The 19,769-nt window shown below is 36.2% G+C and overlaps 1 protein-coding gene across 2 annotated transcripts in view; it reads left to right on the top strand.

Annotated features, from left to right (window-relative positions):
- The window catches only part of LOC105472967 (cadherin 12), a 1,136,463-nt gene that overhangs the window by 347,504 nt on the left and 769,190 nt on the right, over window positions 1–19,769 (top strand). For both annotated transcript variants that reach the window (XM_071099074.1, XM_071099075.1), the window contains exon 2: window positions 4,706–4,799. The gene's annotated coding sequence lies outside the window, so the exon portion shown is untranslated. The remainder of the gene's footprint in view (window positions 1–4,705; window positions 4,800–19,769) is intronic.

Here is a 19,769-nt window from a genome sequence, read left to right on the forward strand (position 1 = left end):
TTATTCTAATTCCCATTCCATGATGGGACTACTCCTTCTACAAACCAGTTGCATGTAAGCAGCTCATTCTTAGTTCCTTCTTTTAAGCAACCCAAGAGGCCTGAATTTCCTTAACAGCGATGGGAATTCAAGCCTTAAGGAAGCCATTCATACCTTTATTTTTCTGTAAAGATTTCCTGTATCATCAGTTCCCACTCCTCTGACTTTATTGCTAGTAGCTTGAGATGTTTTATTTTTTATTTTTTATTTTATTTTTTGAGAGGGAGTCTCGCTCTGTCGCCCAGGCTGGAGTGCAGTGGCGCGATATCCGCTCACTGCAAGCTCCCCAGCCTCCCGGGTTCATGCTATTCTCCTGTCTCAGCCCCCTGAGAAGCTGGGACTACAGGCGCCCGCCACCACACCCGGCTAATTATCTATTTATTTATTATTTTTATTTTTAGTGGAGACGGGCTTTAGCCGTGTTTGCCAGGATGGTCTCGATCTCCTGACCTCGTGATCCACCTGCCTCGGCCTCCCAAAGTGCTGGGATTACAGGCGTGAGCCACCGCACCCAGCTGAGATTCATTTTTTCTTCCCGTCAAGTTCCCCTGAAGGTTGATGCTACCGACAAGGTGTACTGTACCAGTGACCATACTTTATGAATGTAGTTGACTTTTGGCTTTAGAAAATATTTCCTTTAAAAACTTTTATGAGATTTGCTTAATTAAGATTTTTCTAAAAATTATGTAGCCATAGTCTGACACTCTGGTTCTGTGGTTTTGTTCAGCTTGTCACACATAATTGCAGGTTATAAGTAGTCCTAGTCTGAAGGGAAAGAAAGTTATTAGAGTTTCATTATTAAGTAACATCTATCTGTCTCTCTAAGCAAGTTAATTATGTGCCTGTCCTAGGTTGTCTTAAACAGTATTTTAAAACACCCTTTCATTGTGTGTGTGTATTTCTGCTGCCTTAGCCATACACACTGTCTTGTAGTGAGATAGAGTCATGAGGAAGTGGTTTTATTAGAATATTTTTTTTTCTCCTATATGGAAGGGGATGGGAAGTAGATCTATAAGTTGGTTGTCAATGAAAATATTTGTAAAATGTTTGAAGAGGTTTATTCTGAGTCAAATGTGAGTGACCATGGCCCATGACACAGCCCTCAGGAAGTCCTAAGAACATGTGCCCAAGATGGTCAGGGCACAGCTTGGTTTTATACATTTTAGGGAGGCATGAGACATCAATCAAATACATTTAAGAAATACATGGGTTTGGTCCAGAAAGGTGGCACAACTCAAAGCTTTGGGGTGGGAGGTGGTGGTTTCCAGGCTATAGGTAAATTTAAACATTTTCTGATTGATGATTGAGTTTGTCTAAAGACCTGGGATCCATAGAAAGGAAATGTTCAAGTTAAGATCAAATATTGTGGAGACCAAGGTTCTTTTTGAGGTCTTATATTGGCTGCCCTTGGAGACAATAGATGACAAATGCTTCCTATTCAGATTTTTAAAAGGTGCTAGACTTTTAGTTAAACTCCTTAGCACTGGGAAGACCTGGAAGAAAAAGATCTACCTATGTTAATAGAAATTCTTTACACATGCAAATTTGTCACCAGGAAGGACAGCTTTGCAGGGACATTTCAAGATATGGCAAAGAAACATGTTTTGGGGTAAAATCTTTTGATTTTCTTCCTTGTCTCCTAATGTTATGCCTGAGTCAGGATGGAAGGTACGTCATGATATATAGGGTTAAATAAAACCCATCTGATGAGAATTGATGGCTTATAGGGCATGACTCTCCAGATCCCTTAGATAGGAATTTGGGCAAGATTAAAAAAAAAAAAAAATCAGAGCTTAATCCTCAGGATCTATGGTAGATTGAAAAATGACTTCCCAAAGACAGCCATGTTCTAATTCATAGAACCTTTGAATGCTAACCTATATGACAAGAAAGGATCTTTGCAGCTGTGATTAAATAAAGGATCTTAAAATGAGAAGATTATCCTGTGTTAGCTGAATACGCCTAAATTGTAAATACATGCATTCTTAAAAATGAGAGGCAGAAGATTTGAATACACAGAAGAAAAGGCAACGTAGAGGAGGAGAAAGAAATTTGATGATATTAGCCTTGAATATTGAAAATGGCCACAAGGCAAGGCACGATGGCTGTCACGGGAACCTAGAGGAGGCGAGAAATGGATTTTCCTCTAGACCCTCTGAAGGGATGGTAGCACCGTAACACCTTTATTTCAGCTCAGTCTTTAATTATTTCAGAATTCTGACCTCCAAAACTGTGAGAGGATAAGTTTCTGTTGCTTTAAGCCACTACATGTATGGTAATTACTTGTCACAGCCACGGGAAACTGATACAAATATTATTACATTTTAACCAAAATATCTAACACAGTTGAAGGGAATGAAATGGCTTAGAATTTCTTGGAAGTTTATGTCTCACTTTAATGTTTTTTAAACCTAAAGATTTTGTTTGACAGGGAAACCTTTATTAGTTATCAGAATAACAGAATGTTAAAATGAGTTGGTGTTTTTACTTTCAGAAAATAAGTTATCCCGCATGGATTATTAGTCTACCTTGTTACTACCTGTATTTTCTACTAAACGTTTGTAATAAAAATGATAAGCATTTATACATTCTAATTACCATTTAGCTATAATGATTAACAAGTGCATTAATTATAATTATTTTATAATTTCATTTAAAATTACATTTTTCACATAAGTATAATTGAACTGAGACTTTTTGTCTTAAAAAAATTGAATTATATGAAGACATGGTCATAGTAATACAATGCCTCAGTAGAAGAAAATATATTAAATTTTATAAAGCAGTATATATCTCCTCATGTCCTTTTTATTGTTGCAGTGTATGGTATTTGGTAAAAAAAAAAAAAATCAGATAGCTGTGGTTGTATGCACACAGTATTAAAAGCTACTTTTCTTTTTCAAGCATAATGAACTTTAGTAGAAATGAATGAAAATAAATGTCCATGGATTTTCTTAATGATTCTTCAGAATCAGGCACCATGAACGTGTTTTCTCACTTGTGCGGACATCTTTATAAGAATCACTCTTGAAATAATACTCAGAGAGGAGCATTTCATAAAGAAATGAAAAATGTGGTTTTAATATATACTCTATTACACCTAAAATGCTGTTTATTTAATATATATTGAGGAAGTTGAAGTTATCAGCCTGAAGTTAACAATATGAAACTGAAGAGTTGAAGTTATCAGTATGAAATAATGTTATCTAATTATAGATACAGATTGAAGTTGTCAGTATGAAATAATGTTATCTAATTATATATACAGATTGATAGATATAGAGACAATTATGGATGTCTGCATATACATGTTAATATAAATACATAAATTTCCTAGCTCAGTTCACTGAGAGGGCTTAGAAGTAGTGGCACCCCAGTGGCAAGGAACCATAACTAGTGGTCAGATCTTGATTTCTCACCATTCTGTGATAAAAGGAACCAGAGATCCTTGAAAAAAATGGCTGAGTCTAGGTCTGAGGCAAGAAGATTATAACATTTATATTATGCATTTTGAAATTAACATGGACTATGTTATCATGCCAGGACTTAAGGAAGTACTCACTAAACAAGCCAATACGGTATGTCGAAAAAGACATAGAGGCTAATTGAAAGAGCTCACAAAGGCCAAAGCTAAAACAATTAGACCAACAAAATAAACAGTGTAGAATTGTGTTATAACATGAAGTACAAAATAAATATCCATGAGATTACACTGATACATATAAATTACTGAATGAATGAATACACAAATAAGGAAACAGACAAATGGGGAGAATAGGTAAATTTCTCTCATAAAATTTCAAATAATTTATGTCATTTTCTCCTCCAGCAGATGGAGCTTAACTCCCTGTCTCTTGACTGTGGGCTGCTTTTAGTGACTTGCTTTCAAGTACAGTATGGAAAGGAGGAACAAAAGAAACTTTATAGTATGAAATGGTGGCAAACAGTACCCCAGTCAGCTGATCAAAATCTGTGTAAACAGAAATAAGTACCCCAGTCAGCTGATTAAGATCTGCATCAACAGCAATAAGTACCCCAGTCAGCTGACCAAGATCTGTGTCAACAGTAATAAGTCATGCTGATGACACACGTACCATTGATATGAAGTGACAAAAATGATACTTTACCTCTATGGTCTTCCTCCCAAAAACTCATAACCCCAGTCTAATCATTAGAAATACATCAGCCAAATTCCAACTGAAGGATATTTTATAAATGTCCGACCATTGCTTTTCAAAACGTTCAAGGTCATCAAAAACAAGGAAAGTCTAAGAAACTATCACTGCTATGAGGAGGCCAAGGGGACGTAATGACAATGCAATGTGATATCCTGGAATAGAAAAATGACATTAGGAGAAAAACTAGTGAAATCAGAATAATGTGTCAATATTGGTTCATTTAGATCCATCTATTACAATGTATCACTATCTATCACAATGTATCAAAAGCAGCATTGTAAGTACATTGTACATACATCAAAAGTACATTGACAAATGCACTTATAATTATAAGGTAAGATATTAGCAATAGTGATAATCAGATGGGAGGTATTCGGGAACTCTCAATACCATCTTTGCAACTTTTAAGAAAATGTAAAAATATTCTAAAATAAATGTTTATTAGAAAAGACAGTTAACATTCTGACTGTCTATGTTTGTCTTTCCAGCTCTGTTACCTAACAGCTTGACTCTTTGAGGAATATAGCCAAGCTGGATCCCAGGAGCAGTAGCGAGTTTTAAAGAATGCCAGCCTTTTTAAAGGTAGGTAAAAAAAATCTTATTAAGATATATGCTTTTACCTTCTTAATTAATACCTGAAAACGCAAATCCTATTTAAAACTTCTTTACTTTAAAAAATGTTTACTAGAAATCAAAATATTCAAATATTTGTATATTTACAGACAGTTGACGTCAACACAACAAAATCATGAAACTTGAAGTAACCAGTTATTTCTACATTTTTTAGAATATATAATTATTTTTATAATTCTTTATTTTTTAGTTTCTTTGTTGTATTTTTCCTCACGGGTTCAATTTACATGCAGGTTTGAGAAGATCTAATGGCTATGTGCCTCCTAAAGAACAGAAAGTTATTTCCATCTTTTATATTCTATTTTTATGACACTGCCTAGTCCCTCATAATTAGTGGGTATTATGTTTGTTAAATTGGATATGTCTCATTTCAAAGGCAAACCTCTGTTGAAAGTCACCCATAGGAAACAGAGAGATAAAGTCATAAATTCTCTCGTCTTTACGAATATTGATATGGCACAATCTGGTTCAATTGTTTCTTGCACTGGCAATTGTAATCTGCTTTTCCTTTGCTGATGGTAGGAATCTAAACACTGAGATTTAGACAGATACAGTTAACCTTCACAGAGGTAGTAATTAGAGTACTGCTTTGACACTCCCCTCTTGGTAATGGGAGAATCTCCTCTTACTTAGGCTGTAGTCAAAACAAGCTTGATATTCTCAGTTCTAATCAGTGATCAGTTAAGATTAACCATTGATACAACAACTCAGAAAGACAAGGTTGAAGAGATAAGGCAGATGTGTAATTAAACTAATGTGGCTTTATGAATCTTCCTGTGATATTTGTTCAAACTCTCTATGCATGCCCATATTTCTGAAGTAGAAAGATGAAGCCTTTTGTTTTTCTTTATCATGATCCTTTTATAAGATTAACTTATTCAGTAAAGGTTAGGCTTTAGTGTAGTTTTAAAACATTATCAATTAATTTCAACTATAAGATTTGAGGAAAAAATTCAAATTTTAGATTAAAAATGTAAGATTATAGGATTGAAATAGAATGAACCAGTTAATATCTCCACTGTTAATAATTCCTCCGCCCCATGGTCATCTCTTTTATCTATCAATTTGTTCTCTTCAATATTCAAAATTTCTATGTAGAAAATTGCTTACCTTTTCTTTGTGAAATTTTTGCATTTTTTGTAGAAAATTTTAATTAATTTCTAAATCTCTGACGATGGATAATTTTGGTTTGGGGTTTCAGTCCAGATGTTCTATTTATAGAATAAGAGAAGTGAACACTTTGACTTTTAATTCCTGTAAAAGGCAACTCCATATTCTTAAATATCCATGATTACATCAACCTCAGTATTATCTGTGATGAAAATATGAATAATGAAAAATTAATACTAAGCCATTCCAATGATAAATGCAGCACTTTCTCTCCTTCTCTTTAAAGCATAATGGAGCATTAAAACATCCAAAGGCCCAGATAAATGAGAAGAGACTCACACTCTTTGCAAATGTCTTATAGTTCACTCTGTGCTATGTACGATAAGAAGAAATAAAAATAGTTTGATATTTGTTTAACATAAAACTAAAGATAATGACTTGAGAAAGGATAATTTTAAAGAAATTGGCATGTTCATTTGTTTTTAATTAGAGTAGAATTCATATCGATGCAGAAGGCATTTGAGGAGAATGGCTTGAAATTATTTTCTTTTTAATGTGAGGATTTTCATAAATGCTACATAAGCAAATGGAGCTGAGAATAATCTCAGTGGAATGCTATAATAAAATAGAGAGTGATAATCAAGAACAATGAATATATAGGTTTCAAGTCATATTAACTGATTATTAACATTTCTTTATTAAGAAAGAAATTTTTCTTTTATTAATTTAACTTTGAATAGAGTAATGCTCTGGAGCCTGTTTATGATGTTACCACCCCCTTTTATAATTTTCTTTTTCAACAATCACATAGGGCAATGTATTATTTCTTTAATATTTTGCAAAACTATCATTCTATTAATTTCTCACATTCATGTTTAGTTAATAAGTAATTATATTAGTTTATTGTAAATCATGCAAAAAAGTAAAGGGAAAGAGAAAGGAAATCATTCTTCTTTCATATGGTTAATTGAGCATTCTTTGATCATTTATAGAATACTTTCTTGTTCCAATATGAAAAATATGGTTGAAGTTGGCATTTTTTTCTTCCTGTAATAGTTGGAAAGAGTAGGGAAAATGCAGACAAAGGACATTTGAACTAGACTATAAAGAGAAATAGATAAAAATATGTAAAGAAGAGGGTATAGATATATAAAAGGTACAAAGATATATGATATCATTTCATATGTGGTGAATTTTATAATACTTGAGGAGTTAGAGAATGAAATGTATGTAATATGGGAATAGCTGGCAGATAAATCCAGAAGAATAGGCTTACATGATGAAGAAACTTTAATGAAATGAAAACTATGTCTGGGATTGGGACTTTATCTTTTATAGGATGTGGAGCTGTGTTTCGTTGCTTTAGTTGGTTTGTTTTTGAATGTAGAAGAATAACCTGATGTGGGGATTGTGTGTGTGTGTGTGTGTGTGTGTATGTGTGTGTAAAGAAGATGACTGCTGGCAAGAGATTGGGAGGTTATATATATTAGATCTTTTGGGAGCACCAGTTTAACTCTATTTCCATCTGTCCTGTACACTTTCTTAGGAAATTAAATAAGTATTCAAAAATAATTTATTTCAAGATATGTTTAAATAGTTTAGGGTTTTAACTAATGTATTAGTCTGTTCTCACACTGCTAATAAAGACATACCTGAGACTGGGTAATTTATAAAGAAAAATGGCTGGGGAGGCTGCACCTTCATGGTGGAAGGCAAAGGAGGAGCAAAGGTACATCTTACATGGTGGCAGGCAAGAGAGTATATTCAGAGGAATGTCCCTTTATAAAACCACCAGATCTCATGAGACTTATTCATTATCATAAGAACAGCATGGGAAAGTCCCACCCAATGGTTCAGTTACCTCCCACTGGGTACCTCCTACAACGTGTGGGAGTTGTGGGAGCTACAATTCAAGATGAAATTTGGATGGGGAACACAAGCCAAACCATATCAACTAAGTAGAATACTTCAATATTCCACTAATACTTTATTTTATGAAGATGAGGATACAAAGAGTGTCGACAAATGGAAAGTTTTGTAAGTGAGCTTTTCACTGACACAGAGGCAAACAAATCTAGGATCTATCTTTAAAAAAGCAAGTCTTTAGGTCATTGGTATGAATATCAGGTCCTGACACTCAGAAAACATTGCCTTTCAGCATTGATGAGGTGAAACAGAAACTGATGGAAACACAGAGGCAACAGCACATCTGCTCAGCCAGGAGTGGATTTGAGCATTTCTTTAGTGTTCACTGTGTCCTGCTGAGTTGACAACAGGGTTCAAAAAATTAATTGCAGAGCCATCTTTTTTTTTTTTTAAATATACTTTGTAAGGCATAACTAGAAATCATTTGGTAAATTTTGTTCGTGTGATTTTCCCTGACAGGTTATTGTTAGAGTTGCAATTAACACATCTGAAGAAGATAAATGTAGGGATATTTCTAATTTTGGTAATTGTCAAAGGTTAATAATTTGAGACATACCTGTTAGGATTTCACAGTGGGCTTATTATTGGGAATTATGATTCATCATCTACACAGAATAACAAGAAGAGAAAAGAAAGGAAAAATACAGAAGCAGTTGATTTTTCCAACTTAGACTCTACCAGCCTTTTAATTCAGACAAAAGAGTTATTCCAATTACTCGTGATTGCTTCAAGCCTCCAGATTATTAAAATAGGTTTACTACAAGTGAGACCAGCAGAAAAGACTACATTAAAAAACATATCCCAATCTTCCATGAATTATCCTTTATGTAATTTTCCATTTCTTTGCTCAGTGTTTAATTTAAATAGTCATAGATCAGATCACAAGATGCTCTTAAAATCATTCACACTCAGAGACATAAAGGTCATTTACATGCATTTTATTCCATGGTGCATATTTTCAGTTAATCTTAAAGGTCACTTTCCTTCTGTGAGTCTAAATATTCAATGCCTTAAATAAAGATGAAAGATATAAATAAATAGGGGACCTTTTTTTTTTTTTTTTCTTTCTGGCTTTAAAGCTACCTTGTTATATTTCATGCTGCTTTGATTTTTTGTGATAGATCACAATCCAGGTTATTGTGCTATCATTCAAATTAGCTTAAAATGCCCTTACTACAGAAGCAAGGCAATACATACATGTTCTTTGTTCTAATCAGAAAAAAAAAAAATTATACTGCAGGAATGATGAAGAGAATTCTCGGTTATGGTCTAGGGGACAACAATCCATAATTTAGTTTGCAGATGTCTGTGTAATTTAAGCAGCAGGCAGAACAACCACACAGTTGTAGCTGCTCTGGGGAAAAGATACCAAGAGGCTCATAAATCATGGTAAGGATTAAAAGCAATGAGCATTCATCTTCTTAACCTCGTAAGGGAATATAGAAAAGCCAAGTATCAGAACATGCTGAGCGTGGAATCTTTGTGCAGGGATCAAAGATGTCAGAGTTTTTAAGGCCTCTCTCAATTAGCATTGACCTCTCATTTGCAAGTCAACAGAACATAATTTTAAAGTTGATTAAAAAGAGCCTTTTCCACATCAAATTAAATTGAGCAAGTGTTAAGATATGTTTCTGGGCCATAGAAAAAGTAGAGTCAAATCATATGGAAATGCTAATCATTTGCTTGGATTGAAATATGTTTCTTCTGGGGCAGCCTATGAAAAATGACCTTACAAATATCCAATCCACAACAACTGTCGTGTTTAACTGAACACTTATAAATGGCTAAATGTCATGAGAAAATTCTAACTTCAAATTGTCAAGGAAAGGAAATAGAGACAGCGGCTCTCTCCTATAACATTTAGTAAATAAATGGTCTGTTACTAATTGTTTATATTTGAAAAATTATCCTAATCAAAGGTCTTTGGGTTCAAATGAGTAATTCACACACAGTGAGGCAAGTTTCATTTTGTGTTAAAGATAGAAACTTTAATCAAATTTTAAATCTTTTGAAAAAGACGAATCTGTTAATTTCTCCAGCATTCTTTTAAATCAGTTCATGATACAACTACATTTGCCAATTTTATAAGAATGTCAAGACCGGGCAGGAAATAATAAAATCAGTTATTCAAGGACGATCATGAACCTGTTAAGGAGATACAAACAGATTCAGTTTCTGATTCTCTAGTTTAATGTAAATATCCCTTGGCAATGATTATTTTTATGTAGTCAGTACATAATTATCTATTTTAGTTAAGGAGAACTGTAGTGTGGCTAATCCAGATGGCAGATCATTTTTTATATATATTTGCCATTGGAATCTATTTTTGTTCATATTTTTAAATTATTTCATCTGAGTTTTGAGAAAGTCACACTACCCTATCTTTGAAAACAGTCAGAATAACATGCCAGATACTGTAATTTGGGCTACTTTTGCACTGGGTATACCCCATTCTACACCCCATACTAGGGACAAATAACCATCTTTTTCATTTGACAGGTAATAATATACCCCTCCAGTTCAAAAATCTTCTTCTGCTACCATTTTTTCTTTCTCCGGAATGGGGATTAAGGATGAATTCTTTGACACAAGCTCATATAATGATTTCAAACTGTATCAACTTTGTTATATTGTATAGCATTGCACTTCGTTTTCCTTGACCTGTTTTCTAACAAGACTGTGCTGCATTCCCCAGGAACCATTCTAGAAAAGAGAGATACAGAACTTAGGAACTCAGCTAGATTTTTCTGCCATATAAACTAAGACTGATTACTAAGATAAATATATGGGGAAATGTACATTTTATCTTTGAACTAAAAGTAGAATAAATCACTTTTCTTGACTTCATAATAACCTCTGTCATTTAACCACAAATTCATGGATATTTCAGAATATGCTAAAAATAGTAAAACTACCTTTTAAGAAGAGAACACTGGGCTGAGCACGGTGGGTCACAGCTATAATCCTAGCACTTTGGGAGGCCAAGGCAGGCAGATCAATTGAGGTCAAGAGTTCAAAACCAGCACTGGCCAACATGGTGAAACCCTGTCCCTACTAAAAATACAAAAAAAAAAAAAAAAAAAAAAAGAAAGAAAAGAAAATTAACCAGATATGGTAGCAGGTGCCTGTAATCCCAGGTACTTGGGAGGCTGAGGCAGGAGAATCACTTGAAATGGGGAGGCAGAGGCTACAGTGAGCCAAGATCATGCCACTGCACTCCAGTCTGGGTGACAGGGCAAGACTATGTCACACACAAAAAATAATAATAATAAAGAAAAAAAAAGAAAAAGAAGAGCACATTCTTTGTATCTATGTCTACTTACATAAATTATATAAATTATTTTTAATAATTATTAAATGAAAATAATTAGCTTGATTTAATCATTATATAATGCATGCATGTATCTAACCATCATATTATACCCCGTAAACTTATACAATTATGACGTGTCAATTAAAACTACAACTAAGAAAGATTTAAACATTGGCAGATTAGATTTGAGAATTAATATTATATGTCAAATGTATATTTTTGACATTCTTAAATGCTTTTATATTTCAAATATATTTATAAACAGACATATTTGGGTGACATATTATGGGTGACAGAGAGAAAAGTAAGAATTCACTTTGCCCTTTCATTTTATCTCCTTAATAATTTTATCCCTAGTTTACATGAAATATCAATATGCTTAGAGGTAGGGGGATGGATTATAGACTCATGGATTAATTTCCTTAAATATAGTGTTGAAAATTGTCTCAATATTATTTTGTGTCAAGGATTCTTCTCTGGGTTGTGGATAAATTTATTAAAAAATCATTAAGTGTTATTAACCATGTTGGTGTTTAGATTCTAGTGAGGAGAATACAAACATGTAATTAAATTATATAATATTTAAATTATGTATAAGTAAGTTTATCAAAAATGATAAATGCTATGCAGAAAATTAGCTGGGAAGAGTGCCAGGAAGTTTCTGTGTTGTACAGAGAAGAGGAAATGATAGTTTGCAAATTCTGAAAATATGTTTCAAGAATATCTTCCTGATAAAATAACATTTGAAAAGACTTGAAATAGATACAGGAGCAAACCTTGAAAGTGTCTGAATAAGAGCTTTCCAAATTAAATAATAAATTTCAAGTCATCAAGGTGAGAGCTATTTAAAAACCAACAAGGCCAATGTGATGGAAGCTTGGAGAGAGTGGAGAACGATTATAGAAGAGGTTCAGCCGCTCACGGTGGCTCACGCCTATAATCCCAGCACTTTGGGAGGCCGAGGTGGGTGCATCACAGGAGGTCAGGAGTTCAAGACCAGCCCAGCCAGCATGGTGAAACCCCATCTTTTCTAAAAATACAAAAATTATCCCGGTGTAGTGGCACATGTCTGTAATTCCAGCCACTTAGTAGGCTGAGGCAGGAAAATTGCTTGAACCTCAGAGACTGAGGTTGCAGTGAACTGAGATTGCACCACTACATTCCAGCCTGGGTGACAGAGCCAGACTCCATCTCAAAAAAAAAGAAAAAATAAAAAAAGAAGAGGTTTGACAGGCAGTGGGGCCTTGAGGGCAGTGGAAGGACCTTGATCCATTTTATCTTTTCAGAGGACTTCTCTGGCTGATGTGTTGATAGTGCACTATAGAGGACCAGGGGTGGAATTAGGAAGCTCCTTTTTAGGCAAGTACAACAACCTGGTGAGCAATGATACTAGGTGGAAACAGAGATACAGCAGAACAACGGGTGAGCAAAGGAAGGAAGGTTGAGACAAGATGATTGGTGATGTATTATATATGCAGTGTGAGGAAATTAGAAAGATCCAAGGTGAATTCATGGTACCTTGCCTGAGCAATGGGAATATAGCTTTGCCATTAACTGAACAAATGAAATCTGAGCTGCCTTTAGCCAAAAAGGAGAAATGTTGACAAGGAAATTTGATATATTCATACGAAATTCAGGGGTGAGTTCATCCTAGTAGATATGTTATATGATATTGACTAAGATTTGTTTATTTAAACAAATAAACACATCACACTTTCTATGTCAGGTGTTATTCTATGATTTTAATGTGCATTATATTGTTTAAGTAATCCTCATAAGAATTGTATGAGAAAGGCACTATTAACATTATGTTCATTTAGCAGATGAGAAAATGGTGCTAAAAGTTTAAGGTAACATTTTCCAAGATCACACACGTGGTAAGCGGTAGAATTGGGATTCAGACCCAGGCACAACAGAATGATTTTACCCAGCTTGACCCAGGTTTTGATCACTAATGCAACAAGTTCAGACGAGAATAGAAATCCAAGATCTAGGCTCGGGGGCATGGGAGTGAAAAACATCAGAGGAATGAAATAAAATAAAAAGAGCAAAAAAAAAGTGGTCAGTGCAGGAGGAAGACAAGAAGTGTGGTGTTCTGAAATTGAATGAAGGAAGCCTTTCAACTGGGTCAATTGCTGCTGATGAATCTTAAAAGATCAAGACTGAGCACAGATGACTGGAATCACATTGTGGATTCCATTGTTTATGTTGACAACAGCAGTGTTGATGGATTGCTGAGCAAAAATTTTGATGAGAGCTATGAAAGCAAAATAAAGACAGAATCAGTTTTCAAGATCAAGGCAGAAGCTTGAAAGGAATTGCTGAGAAAGATTTATTTGGAATTTTTGTGCTATTTTAAAGCAAAGACATACTTATGGTTTCTAGTTCCAAATTCACAAAAACAATTTGTCATACACATTTCAAATGACCAAGGAGAGATTACAACAAAGTGACATAGATCAAAATCCATCTACATTATGTTGCAACATTTTCCCCAGAACATGTAAACATAAACCCCCTCCGATAAAATTCTTATTTTTATGTCATCAAAATTAGAATTAAATGCATAATTCACCATGTTACTAACAAAGTAGTGTTGACTCCGTTGGGCCTTTTAGGGTTGCTTGGACAGTTTAGGTTGTAGCAGGACGAGCTGCAGACAAAACTCCTCAGACATGGAGTTAAAGAAGGAAGGAGTTTATTTGGTTGGTAGCATCAGCAAGACTCCTGTCTCAAGAGCCGAGCTCCCCGAGTGAGCAATTCCTGTCCCTTTTAAGGGCTCACAACTCGAAGTGGGTCCCTGTGAGAGGGTTGTGATCGATTGAGCAAGCAGGGGGTATGTGACTGGGGGCTGCATGCACTGGTAATCAGAATGAAACAGAACAGGACAGGGATTTTTACAATGCTCTTCCATACAATGTCTGGAATCTATAGATGACATAACCGGTTAGGTCGGGGGTCGATCTTTAACTACCAGGCCCAGGGCGTGGTGCTGGGCTGTCTGCCTGTGGATTTCATTTCTGCCTTTTAGTTTTTACTTCTTCTTTCTTTGGAGGCAGAAATTGGGCATAAGACAATATAAGGGGTGGTCTCCTCCCTTAAGGTTGCAGTTCAGATGTGTTGGATATGCCACCAAACTGTAGAAGTTCCAAGCACAGAATTCATATTGAATGGCCTAGTTTCCAATTCAGCTTAGCCACTTATTGGTAGTGACAGTTACCTAACCTCTCCATTTCCCATTTCTTTCACCTACAACATGAAATAATATAGGTCCAATAATAGTGTGCATCTAATAGGATTGTTTATAAGGACTTTGTGGTTCATATTTGTATATGCTAATTCTAAAAGTTAGAATAGTGCCTGGTCTGTAAGAAACCAGTTTAAGTGGTTTGTAAAAAAGTAAGTTCCATATTTCTATTTTCCTCTAGAATTTTGAAGGAATGGAATGTTCCCCCTCTTCTATGTTTCCCGGATGTCAAAATTCATGGATCCCCTTCCACTTCAAGAAAGCTAACTCACATTGCAAATATTTAAGAGTGTCATACTCAGTGAATATTTCTTCTCATAGATTTCACTACATTCTTAGTGGTTGTATGTTCTAAAGTTTATTTTTTCTTATATTTCTAAATTTGTTTTTTATGCTGTGAATTACTTTACATTCATTTAATGAAATGTCTTAAATGAATATCTATTTCTGGTGTATATGTATATGCATACATACATATATATATATATTTATGTGTGTGTGTATATATATCTTCCAACTTGTCAGACTCTTTTCATGTTGCATACACCATCGCAAGACATCCTTCCCATATGGAAGCTGCTACTGAAACTCTTGACAGACACAAGGTCCTTAGATACAATAAATCATTTGTAAAGAACACATTTAGCCCCATCACCTTGTTAGTTGAATTTATAACTAAAAACATTCCCATATTCTCAGTTTTAATAATATTTTTTCCCAGTCATAAATAACCTAATAACATAATAAATGTTCAAAAATTCTCAATGAACATCTTTAAGGAATGTTTCTGTGAAGAGCGGTAGGATCCTTTAGTTTTTGCTGCATATGATGAGGCAGATGGGGAAATTCAGTTTTTAAGCATGATATTTATTCCATTTTTTCATGTTGTTTGAAATTCATTTTTCCTTTTGCCCCAAGGGATGCCTGCCATCTAAGCACATGTTTGAAACCAGATAGAAAGCATATGTGCTGTATACCCCTGGGGTCTGACAGACGGGGTGAAATATAGGATAACTGCTTCTTCAATTGTGCAAAAGGGAGTTTTTTGTTGTTGTTGTTGGTTTGGTTGTTTGGTTTTTTGCTTTGTTTTGTTTTGTTTTGTTTTTTGCAAATGGTATTTTTTCAGAAGTGCAAGATGTTGTGTTGTAGCTTTTTTTTTTTTTTTTCAGAGGGAGTCTTGCACTGTTGCCCAGGCTGGAGTACAGTGGTGCAATCTTGGCTCACTGCAAGCTCCGCCTCCAGGGTTCACGCCATTCTCCTGCCTCAGTCTCCTGAGTAGCTGGGACTACAGGTGCCCGCCACCAAGCCCAGCTAATTTTTGTTGTACTTTTAGTAGAGAAGGGGTTTCACCGTCTTAGCCAGGATGGTCTAGATCTCCTGACCTCGTGATCCGCCCGCCTCGGCATCCCAAAGTTCTGGGATTACAGGTGTGAGCCACCACACCCGGCCTGTTGTAGCCTTTTGATAGTTTAATTATGGTCGTATTTTCTTTCAAAATAAAGAGTCTTCTTAAAGAGAGGAAATACTAAAACTTGGCATGAATGTATCTGGGGTATCACTACGCCTTAAATTGAATTCTCCAACATCATCACAGAGCGCTCCTTGTGTTTGCTGAGCAGCATAAGGTAATTCTAGTGATAAACATGCGCTAACTTTGTGTCTCACAGGCTCTTCATGGGATGATCTTTGTTTTTCCAACTTTTATTAGAGGCATTGCCCCGCCTGATAGAGTAAGTCCTCACTTAACAACATCAATAGTTCTTGGAAACTGCAACTTTATTCAAAATGCCACCTAATGAAACCAGTTTTACCATAGGCTACTTGATATAAACAAGATGTAAGTTCCTGGGGCAGATTTCTGGTCACAGGAACATCACAAAACTTCAAAATAAAGATCAAAACACTTCTTACATTAGACACTGAAATGGATGTGAGTTATATAGACATTTAAGAGAGATGAGGCCGGGCGCAGTGGCTCACACCTGTAATCCCAGCACTTTGGGAGGCCGAGGCTGGTGGATCACAAGGTCAGGAGATAGAGACCATCCTGGCTAACACAGTGAAACCCCGTCTCTACCAAAAATACAAAAAAATTAGCCGGGCATCGTGGCGGGCGCCTGTAGTCCCAGCTACTCAGGAGGCTGAGGCAGGAGAATGGCGTGAACCTGGGTGGGGGGAGCTTGCAGTGAGATCGCGCCACTGCACTCCAGCCAGGGGGACAGAGTGAGACTCTGTCTCAAAAAAAAAAAAAAAAAAAAAAAAGAGAGAGAGAGATGAATAAATGTACATAAAATAACTATTCACCCAGTCATTTCAGTTCAGGGTTGTGGATGGCCGGAGCCTGCCGGCAGCTCAGGGTGCAAGGCGGGAACCCACCCCAGACAGGGCACTGTTCCATTGTAGGGCATTCTCATACTCACATCCACACCCACTCACACCAGGACCATTTAGAAACACACTGATTCACCTAATGTGCACAGCTTTGGAATGAAGGAGGAAACCAGAAGACTTGGGGAAAACCCACGCCAATCTGGGGAGAACACGCAAACTCTGCACAGATGGTGGCCCTGGCTGAGATTCGACATTTTTTAGTCTCATCAACATTATTATGAAACTATGTTAAATAAAAGGTATTTTCTGAGGACTTACTGTACACCATGCTAGCTCGTATACACTACAAAATTTTCAGCTTCTCAACTATAGCCCTCCTAATTCGTGGGGGTTTCACATGATCACACTCTGCCCAGAACACCTATCTCCTCTTATCTGATCACCTGCACACTGCTTCCCCCAACCCTGGACCGTCCCACTGCCAACAGCTTGTCCACTCATCCTAGAACCTGTGTCAGGTTCCTTTTGTTTTGACCATCCCATCACATTGTTTATTGGCTGTTTAGTTATCTGTATCTAATATTACATTGCAGGCTTGTTTCCAGGAGCCATTGTCTCATCTCAGGCCCTATGGCCTACTTTGCCCAGTGGCCCATTCTCAGTTCAGTGTATTCCTGTCTCTCTGTCCTTCTTTCAAGTACTCAGCCTTTCTTCCCATCTCACGATATCCATAGACTTTTCCATCTTTAATGGAATGGCTTTCTCCTCTTTTATTCATAACTACCTGGAAAAATTTTACCCAAGTTTCAGATCATCTCAATGGATACTTCTCAAAGGAAAAAAGTAAGGACAAAAACAAAAAAAACACTATGTCAAAAAGCTATCTTTGAAATAGTGCATGCTCCCTGTACTCTAAAGCTATTTTCAGTACCAAGTAGAGTGTCTAGCATGTATTTATGCATGCATGAAATTTATTATATTCATTTATCTAGTAATTCATTCATTTATTCAAAAATTTTTCTCCATATATTTCATACACCTATTTGAGTGCCGTGGTATAGACTTCAACAAACCCAGTATGTTTCTGCTCCCCTGGATTTCACATTGCAGTTGAGGGTGACAGAAAATCAACAAATGAATTATTAATTGATAAGATATGATTAAGGACTAATAATGTACAATAAAACCAATCAAGCAAGTTGATGTATTAGAGGCACACTGGGAGTTTAATTCAGATTGGTGGTCAGAAAAGCTGCCTCTGACTTGAAGCCATTGAAGCCAAGATATGAGTAACTGAGAGGAATCCATGATGAGATCATGTCAGAGAAGAATTTAAAATGGGAAGTAAAAACTAGTAGAGGGGACACCCAGGAGGGATAAGTTTGGCATATTTGTGGAACAAAAGTGAACACCCCCGTGGCTGGAGTGGGCAAATAGGGAGAGATTGAGAAAGGGTATGATATCTGGTAAGTTGTCTGGCACCAAATCCTTCGGGTCTTTTTGGCTATGATGAGGAGTTTTGATCTTCAGAGTGTGATCAGTGGTCTTCAAAGTGGATTGAGCAAGGAAATGGCATGATTATCAAACAAAAAATAATTTGACCTTGGGAGAGCACCGGAGAAAAAACTTATTCCCACACAGGGATGTGGGAATGCTATCTGGAAGGAGGCAGCCATTGTGACAGATCTTAAAGAGTGAGCAATATTCTGCATATAAAGTCAATATAAGAACTGCGTATTCATAGAGGAATGAATAAACAAAAGAAGTTTTAGAAAATGAAAAATCAGGCTGGGTGCGGTGGCTCACATCTGTAATCCCAGCACTTTGGGAGGATGAGGCAGGTGGATCACCTGAGGTCAGGAGTTCGAGACCAGCCTGACCAACATGATGAAACCCCGTCTACTGAAAATACAAAATTAGTTGGGCATAGTGGCACATGCCTGTAATCCCAGCTACTTGGGAAGTTGAGGCAGGAGAGAACCATTTGAACCCAGATGGTGGAGGGTGCAGTGAGCCAATGACATACCATTGCACTCCAACCTGGGTGAAAGAGCAAGACTCCATCTCAAAAAAAAAAAAAGAAAATGAAAAATCATTTTTAGTAGGAGACTGTAGGCATGGAGTGGTGTTTGTCTAGAAAGAAGCCTGGGAAAGTAGATTGGAAAGTCTTGGTGTTTTCTTACTGGTTATCTCTGCTGTAGAGTACCTATCCTGCCACTTCTCTTTTGCGTATCCTATGTACTGAATTCTGGAGGTGAGAAGGAAATATTCTCCAGGGCGCTGCTATCTGTGCTTCTACCAGACTGTCTCTTGGCCATGGCTTCTGATCATCACGAATGTCACCTGTTATGGGCTGAATTGTGTCTCCTCAAAATTCATATGCTAACCTCCTAACTCCCATTACCTCAGAATGTCACTGGAAATAAGATATTTAAAAGAAGTAATTAAATGAAAATGAGGTCGTTATAGTGAACCCTAATCCAATGTGATTTATGTCCCATAAGAAGAGGACATTTGGACACAGATACAGAGAGAAGACAATGTGAAGACAGGGGAGAAGACGGCCATCTACAAACCAAACAGAGAAGTCAAACAGCCCTTTGCTCACAGCTGTCAGAAGAAACAAGCCCTGCAAATACCTTGATTTTGGAATTCTAAACTCCAAAACTGTGAGACAATAATTTTCTATTGTTTAAGCCAAGCTTGTCCAACCCACAGCCCGCCCAGTGGCCCAGGATGGCTTTGAATGTGGTCCAACACAAATTTGTAAAGTTTCTTAAAACATTATTATTGTTATTATTTCTCATTAGCTGTCATTAGTGTTGGTGTATTTTCTGTGTGGTCCAAGTCAATTCTTTTTCCAATGTGGCCCAGGGATGCTGACAGATTGGACAGCCCTTGAAGTCATCTATTCTTTGATATGTTGTTATGGCAATTCTAGTTAACTAATAGACCATCCCATGAATTTTTGTAACATATAACAATTTGTCTA

Source organism: Macaca nemestrina, chromosome 6 (assembly GCF_043159975.1).
Source record: "Macaca nemestrina isolate mMacNem1 chromosome 6, mMacNem.hap1, whole genome shotgun sequence".
Taxonomy (NCBI): domain Eukaryota; kingdom Metazoa; phylum Chordata; class Mammalia; order Primates; family Cercopithecidae; genus Macaca; species Macaca nemestrina.